Genomic DNA, 7,207 nt, shown 5'->3' with positions numbered 1-7,207 from the left:
CATGTCAAGTATCTATTTTGAAGTCTTGATCGATTTTGGGGGTTGGGAAGGATCAGGTGATGGTTTTGGGTGTGATTTGATTTTCGTCTAGAACATCAAAAATCCTTCAGGATGCTCCAAAATGACTCATCTATATCTATAATGATAGATCTTGATTAGGAGTATCTTTTTCTAGTACATGTCAAGTATCTATTTTGAAGTCTTGATCGATTTTGGGGGTTGGGAAGGATCAGGTGATGGTTTTGGGTGTGATTTGATTTTCGTCTAGAACATCAAAAATCCTTCAGGATGCTCCAAAATGACTCATCTATATCTATAATGATAGATCTTGATTAGGAGTATCTTTTTCTAGTACATGTCAAGTATCTATTTTGAAGTCTTGATCGATTTTGGGGGTTGGGAAGGATCAGGTGATGGTTTTGGGTGTGATTTGATTTTCGTCTAGAACATCAAAAATCCTTCAGGATGCTCCAAAATGACTCATCTATATCTATAATGATAGATCTTGATTAGGAGTATCTTTTTCTAGTACATGTCAAGTATCTATTTTGAAGTCTTGATCGATTTTGGGGGTTGGGAAGGATCAGGTGATGGTTTTGGGTGTGATTTGATTTTCGTCTAGAACATCAAAAATCCTTCAGGATGCTCCAAAATGACTCATCTATATCTATAATGATAGATCTTGATTAGGAGTATCTTTTTCTAGTACATGTCAAGTATCTATTTTGAAGTCTTGATCGATTTTGGGGGTTGGGAAGGATCAGGTGATGGTTTTGGGTGTGATTTGATTTTCGTCTAGAACATCAAAAATCCTTCAGGATGCTCCAAAATGACTCATCTATATCTATAATGATAGATCTTGATTAGGAGTATCTTTTTCTAGTACATGTCAAGTATCTATTTTGAAGTCTTGATCGATTTTGGGGGTTGGGAAGGATCAGGTGATGGTTTTGGGTGTGATTTGATTTTCGTCTAGAACATCAAAAATCCTTCAGGATGCTCCAAAATGACTCATCTATATCTATAATGATAGATCTTGATTAGGAGTATCTTTTTCTAGTACATGTCAAGTATCTATTTTGAAGTCTTGATCGATTTTGGGGGTTGGGAAGGATCAGGTGATGGTTTTGGGTGTGATTTGATTTTCGTCTAGAACATCAAAAATCCTTCAGGATGCTCCAAAATGACTCATCTATATCTATAATGATAGATCTTGATTAGGAGTATCTTTTTCTAGTACATGTCAAGTATCTATTTTGAAGTCTTGATCGATTTTGGGGGTTGGGAAGGATCAGGTGATGGTTTTGGGTGTGATTTGATTTTCGTCTAGAACATCAAAAATCCTTCAGGATGCTCCAAAATGACTCATCTATATCTATAATGATAGATCTTGATTAGGAGTATCTTTTTCTAGTACATGTCAAGTATCTATTTTGAAGTCTTGATCGATTTTGGGGGTTGGGAAGGATCAGGTGATGGTTTTGGGTGTGATTTGATTTTCGTCTAGAACATCAAAAATCCTTCAGGATGCTCCAAAATGACTCATCTATATCTATAATGATAGATCTTGATTAGGAGTATCTTTTTTTAGTACATGTCAAGTATCTATTTTGAAGTCTTGATCGATTTTGGGGGTTGGGAAGGATCAGGTGATGGTTTTGGGTGTGATTTGATTTTCGTCTAGAACATCAAAAATCCTTCAGGATGCTCCAAAATGACTCATCTATATCTATAATGATAGATCTTGATTAGGAGTATCTTTTTCTAGTACATGTCAAGTATCTATTTTGAAGTCTTGATCGATTTTGGGGGTTGGGAAGGATCAGGTGATGGTTTTGGGTGTGATTTGATTTTCGTCTAGAACATCAAAAATCCTTCAGGATGCTCCAAAATGACTCATCTATATCTATAATGATAGATCTTGATTAGGAGTATCTTTTTCTAGTACATGTCAAGCATCTATTTTGAAGTCTTGATCGATTTTGGGGGTTGGGAAGGATCAGGTGATGGTTTTGGGTGTGATTTGATTTTCGTCTAGAACATCAAAAATCCTTCAGGATGCTCCAAAATGACTCATCTATATCTATAATGATAGATCTTGATTAGGAGTATCTTTTTCTAGTACATGTCAAGTATCTATTTTGAAGTCTTGATCGATTTTGGGGGTTGGGAAGGATCAGGTGATGGTTTTGGGTGTGATTTGATTTTCGTCTAGAACATCAAAAATCCTTCAGGATGCTCCAAAATGACTCATCTATACCTATAATGATAGATCTTGATTAGGAGTATCTTTTTCTAGTACATGTCAAGTATCTATTTTGAAGTCTTGATCGATTTTGGGGGTTGGGAAGGATCAGGTGATGGTTTTGGGTGTGATTTGATTTTCGTCTAGAACATCAAAAATCCTTCAGGATGCTCCAAAATGACTCATCTATATCTATAATGATAGATCTTGATTAGGAGTATCTTTTTCTAGTACATGTCAAGTATCTATTTTGAAGTCTTGATCGATTTTGGGGGTTGGGAAGGATCAGGTGATGGTTTTGGGTGTGATTTGATTTTCGTCTAGAACATCAAAAATCCTTCAGGATGCTCCAAAATGACTCATCTATATCTATAATGATAGATCTTGATTAGGAGTATCTTTTTCTAGTACATGTCAAGTATCTATTTTGAAGTCTTGATCGATTTTGGGGGTTGGGAAGGATCAGGTGATGGTTTTGGGTGTAATTTGATTTTCGTCTAGAACATCAAAAATCCTTCAGGATGCTCCAAAATGACTCATCTATATCTATAATGATAGATCTTGATTAGAAGTATCTTTTTCTAGTACATGTCAAGTATCTATTTTGAAGTCTTGATCGATTTTGGGGGTTGGGAAGGATCAGGTGATGGTTTTGGGTGTGATTTGATTTTCGTCTAGAACATCAAAAATCCTTCAGGATGCTCCAAAATGACTCATCTATATCTATAATGATAGATCTTGATTAGGAGTATCTTTTTCTAGTACGTGTCAAGTATCTATTTTGAAGTCTTGATCGATTTTGGGGGTTGGGAATAATCAGGTGATGGTTTTGGGTGTGATTTGATTTTCGTCTAGAACATCAAAAATCTTTCAGGAATCTCCAAAATGACTCATCTATATCTATAATGATAGATCTTGATTAGGAGTATCTTTTTCTAGTACATGTCAAGTATCTATTTTGAAGTCTTGATCGATTTTGGGGGTTGGGAAGGATCAGGTGATGGTTTTGGGTGTGATTTGATTTTCGTCTAGAACATCAAAAATCCTTCAGGATGCTCCAAAATGACTCATCTATATCTATAATGATAGATCTTGATTAGGAGTATCTTTTTCTAGTACATGTCAAGTATCTATTTTGAAGTCTTGATCGATTTTGGGGGTTGGGAAGGATCAGGTGATGGTTTTGGGTGTGATTTGATTTTCGTCTAGAACATCAAAAATCCTTCAGGATGCTCCAAAATGACTCATCTATATCTATAATGATAGATCTTGATTAGGAGTATCTTTTTCTAGTACATGTCAAGTATCTATTTTGAAGTCTTGATCGATTTTGGGGGTTGGGAAGGATCAGGTGATGGTTTTGGGTGTGATTTGATTTTCGTCTAGAACATCAAAAATCCTTCAGGATGCTCCAAAATGACTCATCTATATCTATAATGATAGATCTTGATTAGGAGTATCTTTTTCTAGTACATGTCAAGTATCTATTTTGAAGTCTTGATCGATTTTGGGGGTTGGGAAGGATCAGGTGATGGTTTTGGGTGTGATTTGATTTTCGTCTAGAACATCAAAAATCCTTCAGGATGCTCCAAAATGACTCATCTATATCTATAATGATAGATCTTGATTAGGAGTATCTTTTTATAGTACATGTCAAGTATCTATTTTGAAGTCTTGATCGACTTTGGGGGTTGGGAAGGATCAAGTGATGGTTTTGGGTGTGATTTGATTTTCGTCTAGAACATCAAAAATCCTTCAGGATGCTCCAAAATGACTCATCTATATCTATAATGATAGATCTTGATTAGGAGTATCTTTTTCTAGTACATGTCAAGTATCTATTTTGAAGTCTTGATCGATTTTGGGGGTTGGGAAGGATCAGGTGATGGTTTTGGGTGTGATTTGATTTTCGTCTAAAACATCAAAAATCCTTCAGGATGCTCCAAAATGACTCATCTATATCTATAATGATAGATCTTGATTAGGAGTATCTTTTTCTAGTACATGTCAAGTATCTATTTTGAAGTCTTGATCGATTTTGGGGGTTGGGAAGGATCAGGTGATGGTTTTGGGTGTGATTTGATTTTCGTCTAGAACATCAAAAATCCTTCAGGATGCTCCAAAATGACTCATCTATATCTATAATGATAGATCTTGATTAGGAGTATCTTTTTCTAGTACATGTCAAGTATCTATTTTGAAGTCTTGATCGATTTTGGGGGTTGGGAAGGATCAGGTGATGGTTTTGGGTGTGATTTGATTTTCGTCTAGAACATCAAAAATCCTTCAGGATGCTCCAAAATGACTCATCTATATCTATAATGATAGATCTTGATTAGGAGTATCTTTTTCTAGTACATGTCAAGTATCTATTTTGAAGTCTTGATCGATTTTGGGGGTTGGGAAGGATCAGGTGATGGTTTTGGGTGTGATTTGATTTTCGTCTAGAACATCAAAAATCCTTCAGGATGCTCCAAAATGACTCATCTATATCTATAATGATAGATCTTGATTAGGAGTATCTTTTTCTAGTACATGTCAAGTATCTATTTTGAAGTCTTGATCGATTTTGGGGGTTGGGAAGGATCAGGTGATGGTTTTGGGTGTGATTTGATTTTCGTCTAGAACATCAAAAATCCTTCAGGATGCTCCAAAATGACTCATCTATACCTATAATGATAGATCTTGATTAGGAGTATCTTTTTCTAGTACATGTCAAGTATCTATTTTGAAGTCTTGATCGATTTTGGGGGTTGGGAAGGATCAGGTGATGGTTTTGGGTGTGATTTGATTTTCGTCTAGAACATCAAAAATCCTTCAGGATGCTCCAAAATGACTCATCTATATCTATAATGATAGATCTTGATTAGGAGTATCTTTTTCTAGTACATGTCAAGTATCTATTTTGAAGTCTTGATCGATTTTGGGGGTTGGGAAGGATCAGGTGATGGTTTTGGGTGTGATTTGATTTTCGTCTAGAACATCAAAAATCCTTCAGGATGCTCCAAAATGACTCATCTATATCTATAATGATAGATCTTGATTAGGAGTATCTTTTTCTAGTACATGTCAAGTATCTATTTTGAAGTCTTGATCGATTTTGGGGGTTGGGAAGGATCAGGTGATGGTTTTGGGTGTAATTTGATTTTCGTCTAGAACATCAAAAATCCTTCAGGATGCTCCAAAATGACTCATCTATATCTATAATGATAGATCTTGATTAGAAGTATCTTTTTCTAGTACATGTCAAGTATCTATTTTGAAGTCTTGATCGATTTTGGGGGTTGGGAAGGATCAGGTGATGGTTTTGGGTGTGATTTGATTTTCGTCTAGAACATCAAAAATCCTTCAGGATGCTCCAAAATGACTCATCTATATCTATAATGATAGATCTTGATTAGGAGTATCTTTTTCTAGTACGTGTCAAGTATCTATTTTGAAGTCTTGATCGATTTTGGGGGTTGGGAATAATCAGGTGATGGTTTTGGGTGTGATTTGATTTTCGTCTAGAACATCAAAAATCTTTCAGGAATCTCCAAAATGACTCATCTATATCTATAATGATAGATCTTGATTAGGAGTATCTTTTTCTAGTACATGTCAAGTATCTATTTTGAAGTCTTGATCGATTTTGGGGGTTGGGAAGGATCAGGTGATGGTTTTGGGTGTGATTTGATTTTCGTCTAGAACATCAAAAATCCTTCAGGATGCTCCAAAATGACTCATCTATATCTATAATGATAGATCTTGATTAGGAGTCTTTTTCTAGTACATGTCAAGTATCTATTTTGAAGTCTTGATCGATTTTGGGGGTTGGGAAGGATCAGGTGATGGTTTTGGGTGTGATTTGATTTTCGTCTAGAACATCAAAAATCCTTCAGGATGCTCCAAAATGACTCATCTATATCTATAATGATAGATCTTGATTAGGAGTATCTTTTTCTAGTACATGTCAAGTATCTATTTTGAAGTCTTGATCGATTTTGGGAAGGATCAGGTGATGGTTTTGGGTGTGATTTGATTTTCGTCTAGAACATCAAAAATCCTTCAGGATGCTCCAAAATGACTCATCTATATCTATAATGATAGATCTTGATTAGGAGTATCTTTTTCTAGTACATGTCAAGTATCTATTTTGAAGTCTTGATCGATTTTGGGGGTTGGGAAGGATCAGGTGATGGTTTTGGGTGTGATTTGATTTTCGTCTAGAACATCAAAAATCCTTCAGGATGCTCCAAAATGACTCATCTATATCTATAATGATAGATCTTGATTAGGAGTATCTTTTTTATAGTACATGTCAAGTATCTATTTTGAAGTCTTGATCGACTTTGGGGGTTGGGAAGGATCAAGTGATGGTTTTGGGTGTGATTTGATTTTCGTCTAGAACATCAAAAATCCTTCAGGATGCTCCAAAATGACTCATCTATATCTATAATGATAGATCTTGATTAGGAGTATCTTTTTCTAGTACATGTCAAGTATCTATTTTGAAGTCTTGATCGATTTTGGGGGTTGGGAAGGATCAGGTGATGGTTTTGGGTGTGATTTGATTTTCGTCTAAAACATCAAAAATCCTTCAGGATGCTCCAAAATGACTCATCTATATCTATAATGATAGATCTTGATTAGGAGTATCTTTTTCTAGTACATGTCAAGTATCTATTTTGAAGTCTTGATCGATTTTGGGGGTTGGGAAGGATCAGGTGATGGTTTTGGGTGTGATTTGATTTTCGTCTAGAACATCAAAAATCCTTCAGGATGCTCCAAAATGACTCATCTATATCTATAATGATAGATCTTGATTAGGAGTATCTTTTTCTAGTACATGTCAAGTATCTATTTTGAAGTCTTGATCGATTTTGGGGGTTGGGAAGGATCAGGTGATGGTTTTGGGTGTGATTTGATTTTCGTCTAGAACATCAAAAATCCTTCAGGATGCTCCAAAATGACTCATCTATA

Source organism: Eupeodes corollae, unplaced genomic scaffold, assembly GCF_945859685.1.
Source record: "Eupeodes corollae unplaced genomic scaffold, idEupCoro1.1 scaffold_266, whole genome shotgun sequence".
Lineage (NCBI taxonomy): Eukaryota > Metazoa > Arthropoda > Insecta > Diptera > Syrphidae > Eupeodes > Eupeodes corollae.
The sequence above is the reverse complement of the archived record's forward strand: the minus strand, read 5'-3'. Positions refer to the sequence as shown.